Source organism: Strix uralensis, chromosome 1 (assembly GCF_047716275.1).
Source record: "Strix uralensis isolate ZFMK-TIS-50842 chromosome 1, bStrUra1, whole genome shotgun sequence".
Classification (NCBI taxonomy): Eukaryota; Metazoa; Chordata; class Aves; order Strigiformes; family Strigidae; genus Strix; species Strix uralensis.
The window spans coordinates 67,498,457-67,518,086 of NC_133972.1; the positions used below are offsets into that span (position 1 = coordinate 67,498,457).

The 19,630-nt window shown below is 39.4% G+C and overlaps 1 long non-coding RNA gene across 1 annotated transcript; it reads left to right on the forward strand.

The window, feature by feature from the left end:
• Positions 1–5,904: 5,904 nt before the first annotated feature.
• Positions 5,905–18,704, forward strand: LOC141953812 (uncharacterized). The gene is made up of 3 exons (XR_012632016.1): positions 5,905–5,939; positions 14,350–14,398; positions 18,639–18,704. It is a non-coding gene; the product is annotated as an uncharacterized LOC141953812 (long non-coding RNA).
• The last annotated feature ends 926 nt before the right edge of the window (positions 18,705–19,630 follow it).

Here is a 19,630-nt window from a genome sequence, read left to right on the forward strand (position 1 = left end):
CATGGTGGGCAAGCACCTTCAAGGAATTATAAAAAATAGTTGCTGTTTATTCTGATGGAGGTTAAGTGCACAACTTCGTATCTCCAGTCTTTGCTGAGCTCCATCCTCTTTCCATTGCAAATCCGTCATTGTCAATTGCATTAAATCAAAAAGGGTTTGCAACTCTGGGGGTGGTTTTTGACATTTGCTCTCCTTTCTATCCACAACTCTCACCATCCTAGCCATGCTCCATCCTGAACTTTAAACCCATTTATTTTTCATTTATGGGAAATAAAGTGACCCGAGAGAATTAGGCTCACTGTAAGCTGTATGAGGGAGCCACAAAATGAAACACTGGTGTCTGTGTTTACCATAATAAATTACCATAATGGTACCTTCTGGCCTTAAATTCAACATGTGCATTACTACCAGAGCTACAGAAAATTGAACATCTTTCCCAGTATCCTTCTATCAAAATTTCTATATTATTGTTTTAAACTTCTTAGAACGAAACATTGGTGTTCCCCTAGTTAGTCCATTTCTCAGATACAGATACTGCTTCCATGCTACAAAATAAAAAAATCCCAAAAGTACAGAGAATTCGGTTCATGCCACAGTCAGAGATAAAGATTTCTATCTGTATGAGACTCTTTTTGCTACCTGCATGTAAACAACTGTAATGATCTTGAAGGGCTGATAGCTTAATCTCTAGGGAGTACTAAAGGTGAAAGGAAAATGTCATACTCTGACAGTAATTGCATGAGTATGATTAAGCTAAACTACTGAATGGATGTCTACGAACTTTGATTGTGGTACAGCTAAGGAAAAATAAAATTATTTCCTGCCTCAGGGGAGCACACAGGAAAAAATATATTCTATTTTTGATCTATCAAATGACAGAGGAATGATACCTCAGCATTTTATTTATTCAAATACATTTGGGGATTTAGAATCATAGCTCAAGGAGAGTATTTTCGTTGTACATTTTCCAGAGACATCAAAGCTATATTTTGTGATAATGGAAAGAAAATAAAAATGTGGATATAAATGGTGTTGTGTGCATGTGTGTGTGTGCACGTGCATGTAAATACAGCAGTATGAAGTGCTAAAATACAGCAGTCTGTATTAGCAGTAAACCATGATTATTTTGGAAGCTGTAGAAAGACAGCAGAGACGTGACTTGTTTTTCCCTTTCTTCTTTATTCTGGAGGGTTCAGTTTAGCAGTGTTTTCATCTGTCTTTGATTCAGTAGCACTATCATGTACTTATCCTCTTGGGTCCAGAACCACAACTAGTATAATTTGACCCAGCACCATTGATTTTACTGGAATCACACCAATTTACTATATTTGAGAATTGGCTCTGCACTGATTTCTTACTGTAGCTGTTTGCAGTCTCTTGTTGCCTTGGCCTTTTTTTTTTTTTTTTCCTAATGAAATATGTTCTTTCACAGATTATTAAATCCTGTTGTTTGCAGATAGACAGTGCAACAAAAGTTAATGTGTCAGGTTTTCCTTCCTGATATAAGTGTTTAGGCATGACTGAGGCCACCAGGGAACAATTTTACAGAGCTACAAATTGACCATTGGAATCTGTGAAAAATCTAATGACTTTAGAAGAATTCAACTAATACGTATCAACTAAATTCCCAATGACTGGTAAAAATCAGAACACACTCTACAATTGAAAGATCATAATAGTCCATAGTTATACTCCATCTGATCAGCTTGGTATGTGCTGTAAGGCTCACAATAAAATATTTCACAGAAAAGTGGAAGAAAATCTGAAGCTGACAAATGCAGCACAATTTCAACTGTCCAAAGAGGTCTTGACCTTTTCCCTGGAACACTCTTATCTATTAATTGTTCTTATCCTTTGCCCACTTAACCTCAAAAGGGCAGCTAAGCTGATAAAGAGTTGAGAATGTGCAGAACCATTTGCTAAACTATGTTTAATCTACCCCAATGACTAATGACTTTTGTTCTTATAAAAAAGAGAAATGTTGCTTTTACAAAAAAGATAAATTTCCAGTGGGGAAGCAGGTAAAATGTGAAAATAAATCCTAAAGGGGTCTATCACAAAGTCTGTGTCAAGAAGAAAATGTCAAAGGATATTTTTAGAGGGAGAGGGGAAGAATGGAAGGAGAGAGTCCTGTCCTGGGATGGAGGATGGAATAATCCTCCTTTCCCTTTCCCTTGCCCTTGCCCTTGCCCTTGCCCTTTTCCCTTTCCTAGAGCTGATGACTGCTCCAGGGTTTACCATCCAACAGCCCAAAGACTCTGGAACAAAAAAATTATTTTCTTGGACCAACTTCTGTGTGTAGGAGCAATGTTCAAAATTAATCAGTTGTATAATAGCATATTTTTCTGGTCATTCTCAAATTCTCAGGTGTCTTTGAAGGACTTTTTTTTCTTCATCCAAGCTATATCTCAAGATATATTTCTATATATAAACTATACCCCAAGATGTGAATTCGAGCATGCTTCTATTGGCCAGGGCCTATGTTTCTGTTATGCAGACACAATCAAAGATATAATACATTTTCAACTGTTCTTTACAAGACATGTAGATGCAAGTCATCAGTCTCTTTCTAGTCAGTTTAGAGGAGATAAGAGTTGTTCTCTTCCCTTGCTGGAGGGTTTTGATTTTACAGGTCAAGGTATGTTATTGTTTGTGGTTTTAGGCTGGGCACTCCTCAGCTGAGTTCCCAAATGGTTGGTCATCATGGTGGCCTTTCTCCAACCTTTGACCATGCGGCTCAGTTTCTACCTGAATTAATGCATGAACTGGATTATGTGAGGGTGTAATGCTGCTGTGCTTTTCAAATAGCTCCTGTAAACACAGAGCCCTATAAAATAGTATCTGTCTTGTGGCTACTACATAGTGCCATCGTCTATTGCCTTTGCAGGAATCTTTTATATCAGATCTGTTTTTTCACTGGTAGCTTAGCAGCTGGGCCTGCCATGTAGCAGAGACAGGAGGTATACTTCCCCGCTTCATGACCTATGTGTCCATTGCAACCAGCACAGATATGTGGTGAGGAAACATGAGGTATAAGGAGAGGGGTCATCAGATAACCCTTGCATATGAAGTGTTAGATTTACTGGCTCTGCTGTCTTTCCCTTGGGTGGGATTTCCTGCACCATTCCTCAGATGTCTGCAATGCAGACATGAATGTGAGCTTCTTCCCCCAAGGCTTCCCTGATCATCAATGGACAAAAACAAGTGGTTGTGCAGCATGGCTCATCTCACCTACATTAGATGTCTTGTTGAAGATGAGAGGACTTGAAGTTTACTCTCCATTCACTGAATTGATTAGATTTTCTGAAGGAGCCCAGGAGGGGCAGGACCAGCTCAAGCAGAAATACCTACTTTTCAGGTGCTTATGAATAGTAAAAGTAAATCCTTTCCTTTCCTTTGTGACAGACCTGTCTCTTTTTCTTTCATACAGATGCCTGGAGTCAGCTTTTTAGCCCAGAGTCTTCTTTTAGCTTCTTTTTTTTTTTTTTTTTTTTTTTTTAATTATTAAGAAATCTGCACACAAGATTTCAGTTGCTCCAGGAATTTCTCACATCCTCTTTTCATATCCTCACCTAGAATTGCTATTTTTTTCCCCTGGACTCATAATTATCTCCACAGCAACTAATGGGGATTCTCAAACAAAGGCTTGTTATTTCAGTTGAAAAATAAGCAGCAGAAGCAGATACATGATGGCAGCAGTAGAGGTACTGTCTGGTCTGCTTTTCAGAGAATTTGAGCATCCTCTGTCCTGTTTTATTCAAAAGGTATAACTCCAATGTCAGATTGAGTGCATAGCCCTTTTCTTACATATTCTTGCTACTAAAACTCATTAATTCAGTAGACACTGAAAAAAAGCTCTTGAATCCCAAAACATTAACTTGAAATTTATATCTGAACTTCTTGCTCAAATGAACATAATACCTAAAGATAATCCACCATTGATATGGAATTGTTTAAAAGCAGTTTATTTTCTGATATGGTTGGAAGGGTTAAATTTTGAAGCATTATTATTTATTTCAGGGGGTTCTTTGGGTGGGAGTGTCCCTATAAAAGGTTGTAATCATTTCAGGATCTTTGGGTGAAATTGCTAAGTAAGAATTCCTTCTATGGAAAACTGTGACTCTTAATCCAGATCACATTTAACAGTGAAATCCCACAAGACTCTAAGGTGGAACAATTAACACACTAACTGGCAGCTCTCTGGATCAAGCTATGCTGGAGCCATCACTTGCCTTCCAGATCTCACAAGTCAGTCTTTGAGACCCAGGTGGCCAAAAGGGACCATTGACCTCCTGTTAGGGATTTCATACCAGCATGTTTAGGTCTCTGAGTTAGCACTGACTATATTCAGACTCCAAATGCTTAACTAAAGTGCCCTTATTACAACAGGTCTGAGTGAACAGCTCCATATAGCACAGGGAATTGTGCAATGGTGCAGCTGGATGGAGACGTCCCACATCTGTGGTGGCTGATGGACCTTGCCCTTGATGTCACTGGAGGAAACCCTGCTTTTGACCTAGACACTCTTTCAACTGCAATTTGTTAGACTGCTCACAGGGGGATCAGAAATCTTGTTAATTCCTGTTCAGCAGATAGCATGGTGACCTGACTGGAGAAACAAGTGATATATCAGGTAAAGGTCATAGCAGTCACCTATTTTGCCAGGAAAAGCAATTACCTATTCTTGTATAGTTCTGGTCATGGTGAATTAAATAAACAACTACTGACATGCAGCTTTCCTGGAAACTTGCCCAAGATGAAATTGCACATACAGTGATCTCGTATTATCTGTGCTGTTGTAAAAGCAAACGGCAGTCTAACAAGCTGTAATTCCTCTGGTGAAATGACTGTTTTAAGGCACAGTTAGAAGATCATGAGTGACTGTGTTTAGAGAAGTTACGATGTTTTTTGCCACAGTGTCTTAGCTGACTATGTGCTTCTGACTATTACTGACTATTCTGACTGGCTGACTATTACTCCATTGACCTGCAGTCAAAATCAGTCATGTCAGGACTGAAGATGTCCCATTTGCTTTGAATTGCCAGAGACTAGGGATGTATACATTGCCCATAGCCACATCTCAGCTGTTAAGGATAGCTCATCAGCCCAGATTTTGTGTGGGTCTGTGACCAGAGACCACATCTCAGACACTCCTCAGAGAATGAGATGTGCTTGTTTCTCAGCTCCCACACTTTCCATTTATGTTATTACCAAGACAACTTCATGAGCTTGATAGAAAGGGAAAAAGACCTTTGGGAATCCCACACACCTCCTGAGTTGCTTTAGAAAGTCTGACAGAGTGAAGGCAAGGTGTAGTTAAAACACAAAGCATTCAAAAGCCTCAATATAGTGAAGTCAAGGAAAAATAAATCAAGAACATTGAGAAACAGAAACAGATGCAATCAGTTTTGGGATTGTCTAGAGAAAGAAAGGATAGATCAGGTGGGAAGACTGTGTCTCCTTTGATTACAAAGGATGTGGTTTTGTAGTCTATGCATATTTTAAGACAGGAAACACAGAAACAAGCATTTCCCAGGAGCTAAGGGATAAACTAGGTTGGACACAGACCTCATTATAATGGCAGATTTGGAGATTTCAGAGCAGCAAGTCTGCCTGATGCTGGTAACATCTGCTGCTTTTAGAGAAACAGGACTGGATGAAAATTCTATTCAAATTCGTGGTGCTTGTTCACCATAAAGAAATAGCGAATGGAATGAATTTCTGTGCCTTTTGCTGCAGTTCATCCAGAGAAATACCCATAATCCAAGATTGTACTTATTCCTGCACCTGAATTATTTTATGAATAATTCTTCTGTGCATTTGCATAGGCAGCAACAGCATTCCTGAGACTCTCAAACTCCTGGAAATGGAAAGAGTCAACTCTTTTGCAGTCTTAAAAAAAGAATGATTCAGTGAGAAAATACTAAGATCCAGATAAGGTAAGAATTTAAAATTTTCAAATAAGGACAAGATTTAACATCTGTCTGAATCAGCTGTAAGAGGGGCCTGCTGCTATTTCTCATTTCCCTACTTCCTTGCTCCTACTAATAAACTCTATGCCGAAGGGTCTCATGGAAAAAGAATACTAGGCAGAACAGTAATGGATAACATGTGACAGCTGTGGAGTGGAGAGGTCATTCAAAGTATGAATCTCATCTTGGATCTCTGTCTACCTGTTGTTAGGATCCATGTAAAATAACACAGAAGCTAGTTCCCAGAGATCCCTGTCTTTATTATAGCTGCCAACAAGAGAGCTTGAGAGAATATTTTTCAAGATGGATAGACACCTAAATCACATAAATGTGTCTTCTGATTTTTTTATTTTTGTGGGAGTTAAGTGTATGGTCTTGTTTCATCATGACTTTGGAAGTACATAATTTAGGAGTATAGTCATATTTGTTCCCTCCAATGTCAAAAGAAAAAAACTTTTCAAGGAAGTTTAGCCATTTTAGGCATTTCCCTCCCCCTGTTCCTAGTCATGTATCTCCATTGCACTTCTACATTATTCTTTAAGATCTTATTCCTAGAGATCACAGTTAGTAACTACTTAGAAAATATCTCAGATGCCACAGTCTGATACCTGAATATACTCAAAAGCGGCAAGTGGTGTTTTTTAAATGTATATATGTTGACTTATTTATGCATAATGCACAATGTCTTGAAAGTACCTTGAAAATGTAGCTTTCTGTCCTTTGTGCTGGGTATCAGATCTTGCATTCTTCACAAAGTATATTTCACCCTCCTTTATGATCAGAGTTGTGCTAAAAAAAAGGATGACAAAAATCACCCATCCCAAGCAATGCTGAGGAAGCCAGGTTCTGGGGACCAGATCCTCGTTCCTGTTAGTGACGTGGTTAAAGCATACTTCTTCTGTCTTTAAGATCACTTTTTCCCCCTGGACTATCAGAAATAGCGTGGCCAGCAGGGACAGGGAAGGGATCTTACCCCTGTACTCGGCACTGGTGAGGCCGCACCTCGATTACTGTGTTCAGTTTTGGGCCCCTCACTACAAAAAGGACATTGAATTACTCGAGCGTGTCCAGAGAAGGGCAACAAAGCTGATGAAGGGTCTGGAGCACATGTCGTACGAGGAGCGGCTGAGGGAACTGGGGTTGTTTAGTCTGGAGAAGAGGAGGCTGAGGGGAGACCTCATCGCCCTCTACAACTACCTGAAAGGATGTTGCAGAGAGCTGGGGATGAATCTCTTTAACCAAGTAACAAGCGATAGGACAAGAGGGAATGGCCTCAAGTTGTGCCAGGGAAGGTTTAGACTAGATGTCAGGAAGTATTTCTTTACAGAACGGGTTATTAGGCAGTGGAATGGATTGTCCAAGGAGGTGGTAGAGTCCCCATCCCTGGAGGTGTTTAAGGGTAGGGTCGACATAGCGCTGAGAGATATGGTATAGATGGGAACTGGCAGTGTTAGGTTAATGGTTGGACTAGATGATCTTCAAAGTCCTTTCCAACCTAGTTGATTCTGTGATTCTGTGATTCTGTGACTAACAAAGGATGAAATTTTGCATTATGATAGCCTATGCAACTAAGAAACTAAGCTGCTCCTTCATGTGCCTTAAAAATGCCTTATATTGGGGTTTGCTTCATTTCCAGGGACTGAGGTAAATTGGCATGTAGCTCTCTGTACCCTCCTCCTTGTCTTTTTGTAAGGATTAACATAGATTTTTAAAAATTCTATTTATTTTAACATTGGGGACTTCTCTTAATCACTGCAAACTTTCAAAGTAAATGGAGAGCAGCAGCATTTTGTCAGCCTCTTCCCTGCTGGATACATCCCATCTGGCTCCAGGACTTGTACGTGTCCAATTTGCCAGGTTCAGGAATTTACTAAACTCCCAAATCCCCAACCCAGTGCTTGAATTTCTTTCTCTGAGAAAAAACGTATTTTATTTGTTCCTCTCTGAATCCATCAACCTAATTATTATGAACAGACACAACTGAGACAAACAGTATGTACAATGTTTCAATTAATGCTCTATCAAAAACACTTAGGGCTGCATGTGTTCACTCCACCCTTTCCATCCATTCTCCTTTTTCCCCTCCCAATCTTAAAAAAATCCCTATAGAAGAAAAAATGTGTGCAGCAGTGCAGAAAACCATACGTTTCTTTCAGGACACTACAGTGAGGCATAAAATGTATTTGCATTGCACATAGCACAACAGAAGTTAATTTTACTTGTCTATTTAGTCCCTACTGAGCAGCTGAATCTGTGCTTGACAGAAAATGGCTTATGGTGAGAAGCGACTTTGTCTGTCAATATGGCATGTTGTTTAACCCACCTTCTATGGTCCAAATAATTACCTAAAACCAGCATGGGTTGTGGATACAGTTGTCAGTGAAGATTAGAGTGTTTCCCGGCATGTTCTCTCTTCTCCCATACGGCATATAACCCTCAGAGGCTGTTGGAGATCCAAAACCATGAACTACAACTCGGCTGACATCACCCTTTTTCTGGCTTGGCTCACCAGGCAGAAAGTAAGATGGAGGGAGACAGAAGCATATGAGCACAGCACATTTATTTTACACCAGACAAATGCTCCTGCAGTGAAGAATTCACAGATGAACTGGCCTTCAGTTTGTGTCTCTTTGTGCCAATGCTACAGATTGAAAGGGCCAAAGTTAAAAAGGAATCTGGTCTGTTATCTTCAACTGATGTTATATACATCTGTAAGGAGAGGATGAGTGGGATCCAGCTCACTAAAAATAGACACTGATATTACAGACATTTAACTCTGAGGTGGACACCATTTACTACTCCCTTTATAGTCAGTGGAGATGTAGGGTAGGATTCTGATTCCTAAACAATATTCTTTGCTGATGTCTTGCCAGCTTCACAGTTGTGCTCCTCTTCTACATCCTGCTGTGTTTGTGAGGCCTGTGTGGATGTCTGGTACCGTCAACATGAGAGCAGCCCTAATGCCGATGGGCACTTCTGTGTGGGCAAATTATTCTCTCCCCTGAAGTTTGGTATGGTAAATCTTACCCACATGGTCTAATTCATACCCATTCCTGTGTCTTTAATTAGTTCTCACATGGTTAGAATAAGATTCCTGTTTTGTCAGAGGGGAAAAATATAATTGCTCCTTGATTAAGATGTTATTTTATTCCATTCTCAAAAGGTTCCCTAAATGACATGGGAAACAAGCTGAAATTTTAACAATGACAAATGTGATTAATATGTTGGAAGTGCTGGTAATTTTATTTTTCTACTGAAAAGGCTTTCTCATCCAAATAATGGAATGCATTTTAAAATATATTTTTGGTGAAAAAGTAGTCAGAGCTATAATTCTAACCAACTCCCTTTTTCTTCCTGAAATATTTTTTTCTAGGTCATCTCTTCCATGTTATTAAATGACCCTATGACATTGAATTATGTCATGAAAATGAGATATTCAGTGCATTACATGAAACAACCCTGCAAACCATGTCATAAAATAAAGAAACTATGTACTTTAGTGAACACCTTAGGATAATCTCATAAAAAGATTAAATTAAATTATTAACTAAAACAACTCCTCTGTAGAAAGAGTAGGACCCATGCAGTATTTTGCTTGAGAATCACTGCATGCAGTATAGTGAATTTATCTGTATTAATTTTGTTCCTCTGGGTCTCACTATGTGACTAGAGTCTGTTCACCACCCTGGCTGTGCAAATGTGATGCATGTTAACGCCCCTCAACTACATGCGAGGATGGTCAGGATGACTGATCCAGGATGACTGACTGCTCTGTCCTAGCAGTTTAGAAAAAGCTATCCATGATAAGCAGCAAAACAAACACAACCAATGGTGAAATTCAGTCTTCGCTTCAGAATCCTCTAGATTCTACCAAACAATGGCCAGATTGTCATTATTTTTCATGCAATTATTTCAAGAAGGGTTATGATTTTTTTATTTTATATTCTTCTTAAGATACATGAGTAATAGTGGTGAAAAGAACCTGAAAAGCATGGCTAGGCAGTCTTTGAAGACAGGGTTGTGTAAGAAGTTACCTCTTTTCCCATCTCAGCTGGGAGTTGCAGCTTTCAACAAGGCTTCAGTTTCACAGTCAGATTATGATGGTCTAACTGCATGATGCTGATGAAAAATTTAGACTTTGATGTTAGCTATTTGTCCTGCATTATGTCCTATTACAGTTGCTTCTGCAAGTTTCTGTTATGCTATAGCTAAATAGCCTGCATGAATGTCCCTTTGGAAAGTCTATCACTCTCTGTTTAGTGGGAAAGGAATTTAAGGTGATTTGCTTGAGGCTGGACGGTTAGCCATAAGAGAGCAGGAACAGGATAGGAGACAGTTGCCTAAACACCATGTCATGGTTTGAACTCAGCTGGTAGCCAATCACCATGTGGTCAGACATTTATTCCCCTGCCCCCCTCCCTGGTGAAATAGGGGAGGGACACAAAAAATAAATTTATAGGTTGAATTAAAAAAAATTTAGTAATAGTAACAAAACAACAGTAACAATAGTAAGTCCAAACAGGTAAAATACAGCAGTTGCTCACCAAGTGGTAACCGGTTGAAGTGCTAAGGCTTGGACAACAGGCCCAAGCCAGAGTTGACCTATAGATGAATCCTGTATATTTTATAACTGATAAACATTGTGCTAGTAGGTATTGTACTAAGTTATAACAACCCACTTATGCTGACGTAAAAAGTGCTAAAGCATTAAAATACTGCAGCCTGAATAACAGGCCCCAGGCTAAAGCTGCTAACTTAAAGTTTGTAAGCTCACTAGTGAAAGATGCAGCTTACAATATAATCAATAGTGAGGATGAAATGCTGAGAGAATGTATCCAACTTTCCTTCCACAGCCTTGTTCAAGGCTGAGAACCCAAGTATTTGGCCTTGTTAGAAACTCCCTTGGTTTCCATCCCCGAGCCCTGGCTAGGCTTTGGGTGGAATCCAACAGGAGAATGAAACCAGAAATTTTCCTCTCAAAACAAAGGTGCCAGCTGTTCTGGCTTACTGATCTCTGGTATATAAGGCTGGACCCGCTCACAGCGACTTTGGAAGCCTCACCTATGGGTGGAGGCACCACATAGGACTTCCCATTTGCCGGGACAGGCTCTCCAAATCCTCGCTGTAACCGGGGCTCCCCAGCGTCTCCGGATCTGGATGATGATGATGATATATTCAAGTGGTGATGTATCTTTCTTAATCACTGTTCTCTCTCTCATGTAGTAATGATTTGATGCATTACCCTGTATTTTCCTATTTGTTGCTTTAGGTGCATTATTCTGCCTTTTCTTACTCCATATTTTCTGTATTACTCTGTTACATTATTTGGTTATCACCAGTAAAATATGCCTCCTCTTTTCACCCTGGTGTCCGAGTTTAATTGGTATCCTTAATCAGCCAGTACACAGCCTGCTCCCAGCAGCAATCCAAACTGCACCAGAAATCTTGCCGTGATGACTGGGAAACTGAAACTGAAACCGGCCATGAGAGAACATGCGTCCACCTATATACTGAGCATGACGTCACATGATATGGAATACTCCAATGACCAATCTGAGCCCAGCCCTCTAGCTGTGCTCCCTCTCAGTCCAAGGAAAGTTAACTCTATCCCAGCCAAAATCAGGACATCTCCACCCCTTATTTTATACCATTTATATTATGCTCAGGTTCCAAATACATTCTAAGGAGTCACCATCCCCTTTTTTCCCAGGTCTCACAGATATCATTCCCTTAGTCTATGGACCATCCTTCCAGAATAGCTACTGAGTTCATTTAGTCCATAATTTTGGGTTCCATCTGTCATAACAGTCTTTAAGGCTGGAGGAATGAGGTGGAGTTGGCTCAGTCAGTGGAGCAGGAGGCTTCGGATGTGGCAGGAGGATGTTGCGAGGCGCCAATTGCAATAACAGGGTTATTTGACAGTTCGATTCATTGGCTATTTTCACCTAAAATCAAATCTCCTTGAGGCACGCATCGGACTTCTTCATCCTTCTGCATCACCCACCAAGTGCACCCAGGTCCTTGGGCAAAAGTAATCCTATGCATGGGTTTACTTTTACCTGATGCAGGAATAACCCAGAGTGTCTTCTCCAGCATGTTTTTAATGTGCACTATAGGGGCTTTATCCCCATCTACAGTATGTAGGAGGTTTGATTGAGCAGGGCCACGTATTGACTAACCAGGTGGCTTTTGCTAAATGCACATCCCAGTGTTTGAAAGTTTTACCACACATTGCTCTCAGTGTAGTTTTTAGCAACCCATTGTATCGCTCAATTTTCCCAGAGGCTGGTGCATGGTAGGGAATGTGATATATCCACTCAATGCCATGTTCTTTGGCCCAAGTGTCTATGAGGTTGTTTCAGAAATGTGTCCCATTAGCTGACTCAATTCTTTCTGGTGTGCCATGCCGCCATAATACTTTCTTCTCAAGGCCTAAAATGGTGTTCTGGACAGTGGTATGGGGCATGGCATAAGTTTCTGACCATTCAGTGGCTGCTTCCACTATTGTAAGCACATAGCATTTGCCATGCCGAGTTTGTGGGAGCGTGATATAATCAACCTGCCAGGCCTCCCCATATTTATATTTTAACCATTGTCCTCCATACCAAATGGGCTTTAACCATTTGGCTTGCTTGATTGTAGCACATGTCTCACATTCATGGATTACCTGTGCAATAGCATTCATGGTTTAAGTCCACCCCTCGGTCACGAGCCCATCTGTATGGTGCATCTCTTCCCTGATGGCCTGAGGAGTCAGGGTCCCAGTGAGCCATATATTGTTCACCCTTATGTTGCAGCTCATTTGTTTCGGTGTATATCTGTGGACTTTATTCTTTCTTATTGTGAGAGATGACTTGCAACTCCCTGCAACAGGGCCTGAGAGAAACAGGCCTGTGAGAAAAAAATAGCCTGAGAGAGATAAGGGACAGGGGAGAGTGGAGGCCCTCTGAGCCAAGGAATGCCTCAGACACTCACAAGTAAACAAACTATAGTCACAGGGTGGATAGTGTAGAGTTCAGAGCTGATAAGGCTGCCTGGATAGCACAGGATGCAGCTGGAGGAGAGAGCCCTGTGAAGGCAGGATGGTTCTGCTCTGGTGCATCTTGTAAAGTTTCAGGGGCCATCTGTCTGGTGAATGACCTTTGCTTCATTATCTGCGAAATGTGTATTAAAGTTGACGCCCCTGAATATGCTAATAAAGATTAACAAGATCATGCTAATTACATCATCCCAGGAAGCACCATACCCTTCCCCATACATGAGATACGTAAGTATGTGGGTCGACCTACAGGACGGACCCAAACAAAGTGTGTATAAATTGAGGTGGGGCGAGGAGTGAAATATAGAAAGAAAGAAGACAGATGCATCCCTGATGAACTCAAGTGGGACCAATGCAGGAACCCGGACCGATGATCTCTATTCCTCTATTCTCTCCTTTTCTTTTTCCCCTTTTCCCTCACTAACATTAAGTAACACAAGGCATATTATATCACTTGCCATAACTCGTTACATACTTAGCCAATTATCGTGTATCCAGTTAGTACACTGTGGGAAATTAATAAATGTCTGTGCATGGACTTTGAGACTTGTCTCACTGTTGTACGCTCCGTTGGGGATTTACAAATCTAAGTCACTTGTCTCCCTCATCTGAGCGGGACGTGACACTTATTACTATTCTGTCTCCTTGTCAGGTATTTTGCTTCCAGGGGTACAAAGGCATTTACAAACACAAGCAAGAGTCCCTGCCTGCTGAGGCTTGGGATATATTTCTGCTAAAAGATCAGCCATCAGGTCAGTCGCAGCATTCATTGATTTGACAGTAGTGACTATTCAACTGCATAAAAGTAGAAAGCTGCACAACTATTTCTAGGCAAAAGCAAGAGCTTGACCTGTCATCAGCAGTGTTACTGGGCTGCTAAATTCAACGTGTGCCCAGGAAGATCAAGCTTCCCTTAAAGCTGTATACATCATCATTTGGTGTTCAGCAAGTTCTTCCTTTGTGCATGTGTTTGCTAAGTGGCTTAAAAGTTCAAAGATTCCTTTAATCAAGAATATTTTCTGTGTGACAACATCTTTTGCTATCCTATTCTGCAGCCATGTGTTCCAAATAAAAAATTTATGCCCAACATGGACTGAATAAAACCACTCACTTCTTCTGGATGAGTTTTACAACCTTCTCTGGTTGAAAACTCACATTTTTGTGAAGAAAAGAAGCTTAAATACAAGAAAATATTTCTGGGTAAGTTTTCGTTTCAGAGAGAAATGGAGTTGACAGCCACAGTCTGAATTTTTCATGAAAGCAAAATTTATGAAAAATTAAAAATACTACATAAATGTATGACAAAACTTTTTTTTTTTTTTTTTTTTTCTGGACCAGGAAAAACAGAGGAAGAAAGGCCTCTCCAAAGAGGAACAGGAGAAAGAATGTGAGTGGGACCTCCAGTCTCTCCAAGACTGGATATTAGGAAGCATTTTTTTACAGAACGGGTTGTTAGGCATTGGAATGGGCTGGCCAGGGAGGTGGTGGAGTCCCCATCCCTGGAGGTGTTTAAGAGTAGGGTCGACATAGTGTTCAGGGATATGGTGTAGTTGGGAACTGTCAGTGTTAGGCTAATGGTTGGACTAGATGATCTTCAAGTTCTTTTCTAATCTAGATGATTCTGTGATTCTGTGATTATATGGTCATAATTACAAATCAAAACTCTAGGACTGTAAGGTCATAAGATCTGTCAATTGGTTCTGCAAAGAGAGTCAAAAGTCTGGTGTTTGAGGAAAAGGAGTGATCCTAATCTCAAAAATCCATGTGTGGAGACCACCACCCAAAAGTGATGAAGGTTCACAAAACTTTACAGTGATCTTGTCCTGTGATCTTTTGCTTGGGCTCTCGCTTGTGCTTGGAAAGATGTTCCCATAAGGACCCACAGTATCTCATCTTTTTATACATAACTGCAAATATATTGTTAATCTAGTCAGCTGGAGATCGTGACCTATGTTACTGATTTGTAATATTGACCAATACCTTCTTTAGAAATTTCTTTAGAAATTAAATAATCTACAAATAAGGTTTTATCCATTTCATTGTTTGTACCATGTGGTCTCTCTCCTTGCAGGTATATTCCACAGGTAGATTGATTTTAGTCACATAAAATAATTTGTTTTGATTAGAAGAACATTTCAGTCAATGCATAAATGATTTTTTTTTTTAATGGAGTTAAAATCAGCTAAAATAGTTTCTTCTTAGTCCATCCCAAACCAGCACCAGTTGCTACTGCTCTGCATGATCTGCAGACAGCTTAGGTTTTGAATGACCTAAGGGACCTGAAACAGCAGTGTCATGGGAATAGAGAGGACCAGACAGAGATAGGCAAAGTTTGCATTGCTTGTTTTCATAAGATTTTTCGGAAAGACTGAGCTATCATCAGTGAAAAAAAAGGTAAAATATTCCTGCAAGCAGATGACAGATAACTTTCTCATATACTGATGTTGCAGTTGTATGGTGGATAATGGGATGAAACAAGTGCATACCTCTAACAAGTTTAATGTGTTTGACAAAATGGCAAAAACACTCTTGTCAAACATGAGGTTGTTTTCCTAATTAGTGATTTATAACATAATTAGAATCCCATGTTTAGATCACAGCCAAGGTCCTTTGCTATAAATAATTCATAAGTCAATGATCAAAATCTGTATGTAACACGCTATAGGAGATTTAATAACACTAGGTAGTGACAGCAGGCGGAAGCCAGGCTACAGGTGCTAGATGTTTAGCTGAGTCATTGAGATGTACATAAAAAAATGTGTATGACCCAAACAGGATGATTTAATTAGTCTGAAATACTTATTGAATCTCTTTATATAGTCTCTGAGGATAAATGGGCAATGTTGAGTTATGCATCATATCTAAGCTCCTTTACTTAAACTCAGGGAAGACATTGAATATGAGCTGCTTCTTCAGACCCAGACTTGGAAATCTTCCGAGGGAAAAGGTCGAATTGAGCAGAGCTCTCCTAATATCTTCCTTCTTTTCGTATAATTGCCCTGTGTTCATACTACCCCCACTAGCAAGGAAGGATTGGGTTCTTTCCTCTCTTAGATGGAGAGGACTTGGACCCACCAACCCTGAGAAGATTTCTTAATCGGTATCCCATGGATTAAGAGGGCTATGATAGTTCTGTCTGCTTTGATTTTATTACATTTTTTTAATATCTGGAATGTAAAAGCCACAGATTTATGTATCAAACCTTGCCTTAAAGTACAAGCAGATCTAGATAGGATCTTGTGTAGTTTGTTTAGAGAAGGGACATGGTTGTTCTGTGCAGGCCAGCCTGCAGTGGACAAATGTCCAGTGAAGACATTGGTCCTAATCAGAGCAACAATCTCTAAAGTATTACCAGAATTTGTGGCAATCATCATATCTGCCAAATACGTGATGTATTAAGTTCATGCTGTATATCATCCCTTCAAAATGTTTGAGTCTCTGAATCATATAGAGAATAAGAGACTGCTGAATCAAACAGACTGAGTTGTCTCTAAACTGACACTAAAACAATAAAAGTCTTTTGTTTGTTTTTAATTACTTCTGAGCATTCTTATACACCACAGTTTAATGTATATATATTTAAAAAAAAATAGCAAACAAGAAAACCAAAATCAAAACAATTATTCAGGACAACTTCTTGTAAACTGGGAAAAAATATTTTCAATGAACAAGCAAAATGAATGGACTCACTTCTGTTGTGCATTATGTTAAGAAAGAAAGAGAGAGAGAAAGAAAGAGAGAAAGAGAGAGAGAAAGAGAAAGGGAGAAAGAGAGAGAAAGAGAGAAAGAAAGAGAGAGAGAGAGAAAGAGAGAGAGAAAGAGAAGAGAAGAGAAGAGAAGAGAAGAGAAGAGAAGAGAAGAGAAGAGAAGAGAAGAGAAGAGAAGAGAAGAGAAGAGAAGAGAAGAGAAGAGAAAAGAAAAGAAAAGAAAAGAAAAGAAAAGAAAAGAAAAGAAAAGAAAAGAAAAGAAAAGAAAAGAAAAGAAAAGAAAAGAAAAGAAAAGAAAAGAAGAATGAATCATTTATCTTTCAGTTTACAGTATTTGACAAAATGAGAGATTCATTAAATAAGAAATATAACACTTTGATTTTTAACCTTGACTACAGGAAAGCAATGATGACAGTACATCATTATAATTCTGCTACTCTTCTATCACAATGTGCATTCTAATATATACGGAGTAGGGCAATATAGGGCTTTCAGAAGAAGTGCTTAAACTCATAGAGTTTAAGGTAAAAAATCATAATGTAACATGATTTTTCATGATCTAATATGATCCTCTGCATGCCAAAGCCCACCTTAACACTACTAGCATTCATATATGGTTGATAGGCCAGGTATGCTGTGTCTTTATTAATAACAGTACAAGAAAAGCTCAGAAGGATCATAGTTTCTTCATAGGACTAAATTTAATCTCCAAAGAAGTGCAATGAAGCTGGTGAAGGGTCTGGAGCACAAGTCCTATGAGGAGTGGCTGAGGAAACTGTGCTTGTTTAGCCTGGAGAAAAGGAGGGTGAGGGAAGATCTTATCACTCTCTACAACTACCTGAAAGGAGGTTGTAGCAAGATGGGTGTCGGTCTCTTTTCCCAAGTAACAAGCAATAGGACAAGAAGAAATGGCCTAAAGTTGCACCAGGGAGGTTTAGATTGGATATTAGGAAAAATTTCTTCACTGAAAGGGTTGTCAAGCACTGGAACAGGCTGCCTAGGAAAGTGATTTAGTCACCACCCCTGGAGGTATTTAAACAACATGTAGATGTGTCACATAGGGACATGGTTTAGTGGTGGACTTGGCAGTGCTAGGTTTACGGTTGGACTCGATGATCTGAAAGGTCTTTTCCAACCTAAATGATTCTATGATTATATGAAATTCAACCCGTTCTAAGCCTCTGCTCAATGATTTGTGTCTGGTTAAAGCATCCTCCAGAAATACATTAATTTTGATTTGAAGACATCAGAAGGGAAGAATTTATGGCTTGGCTTAGACTTGTTTACTATTCTAAGTACTAAAAACATGCTTTATTTCTAATATGAAGTAATCTGACTTTAACTTGCAGCCAGTCCTCCTATGCCTTTTACCATTAGGTTATCAGAAGGCCTTATTTCCTTCCAGTATGTATGCTATATACATATTAGACCATTATCTGTCATCTCTAAGTCATCTTTATGATAACCAAAGCAGACTTTTTTTTCTTTCAGTCTGTGTTTTATACAATTAAATATCAATTTTTGCAATAGAAATATCTCTACTGGAGTTATTCCCTCTTGATTCTTGGCAGCCATTGGAGAGCCAGTGAAAAGTCAGTGGAAACTAGGACATGATTTATCTCACCCTAAAATAAATATCTGAAATGTGCTATGCAACTCACACCTGAAAAATGCATGTTTCTTCCCAATTGACTATAAAATGAGCTTGGCATGACCTGCTCAGCAGCAAATGTCTGTTTTGCAGATAAATAGTGTGAAACATTTTCTGTAAGCTTCAGGTTTTGTTTTTTTTTCAGCAGCAGTGCACAAGGGCATGCAGTTTTCCTGGATGAATTCCACAGAAACAGTATAGAGAGCAAAAATTACATAGTATTCTCATATTCATACTTCTAATAAATGCTTCCACTCTTTTTTGCATAGGCAGACAAAGAAGATCACAGCAAATCTTGTCTTCTCTCCTTCTGAAATATTTTTGAAATAACTGCTTGCTGAAACAAACCCCCTGTTGTGTCTTTCATTCCTAATTGTCAGGTGAGTAACTCTCCAAATCACTAGAAATCATTGCACTGGTCCTCTTGGATTTAAGTGCCTCATTTGTTGTCATTAGATTATTTGTTGCGAAATAAACCACATACAGAAGTAATTTTTTTTTTCTTTCCATGAAAGCACAGATTTAGTAATGGTCGGAAATGTTGTTAATGTTGGTCGTTAGAGCTATCTTGCTCTATCTGTCTCTGGGCCTACATTTCATCTTCCATCTAGGCCTTATCAGGATGCTGCAGTTGCCAATTAGCCTCATTATCTGCAAGGAAAAATAGACCCAGAACTGCCGGCTCATATGATACCTTCAGCAGTGATTAAAAGAAGATTTGGCCAACTGAAAACAATTCTATTTACAAGTGAAGAGTCTGCATTTTTTATTAGAGTTCTGAGCTCCCTCCCTGATCAATCCCTTTGTGTGAGATTGAAAAGGTTGCCTCTGCACTGTATGAAATCATATTTGCTTTTAACATCAGCGAGCTGGATAGGAATCTTACAGTCAGCTTCTAACCTTCCCTCTTAAACATCTTATATTCGTCGGCTTATGAGCTAAAATACTTTCCACATCTTTAATCTCCTTTAATAGATTTTTAAGACTGTCTGTGGCCAGTTAGGATAGACAGTTGCAATATTTTAATATTACCTTTTATTATATTTAGAAAAACCTCCCCATTTTACTTTAATGGGAATGATATCTTTGATTCCTTCCAGACCTCACCCTTACATCATTGCAAGTAAATGCTGCTACTGCTCATGAGTGATGTGGAAAAAAAAAAAAAAAAACCAAACCAAACCTTCTGGGGCTTGGGGATCCCAGGCAGCACTTCTGTGCCATCATTGCTCTCCTCTTCCCTGCGTTGTTCTGCACAGGC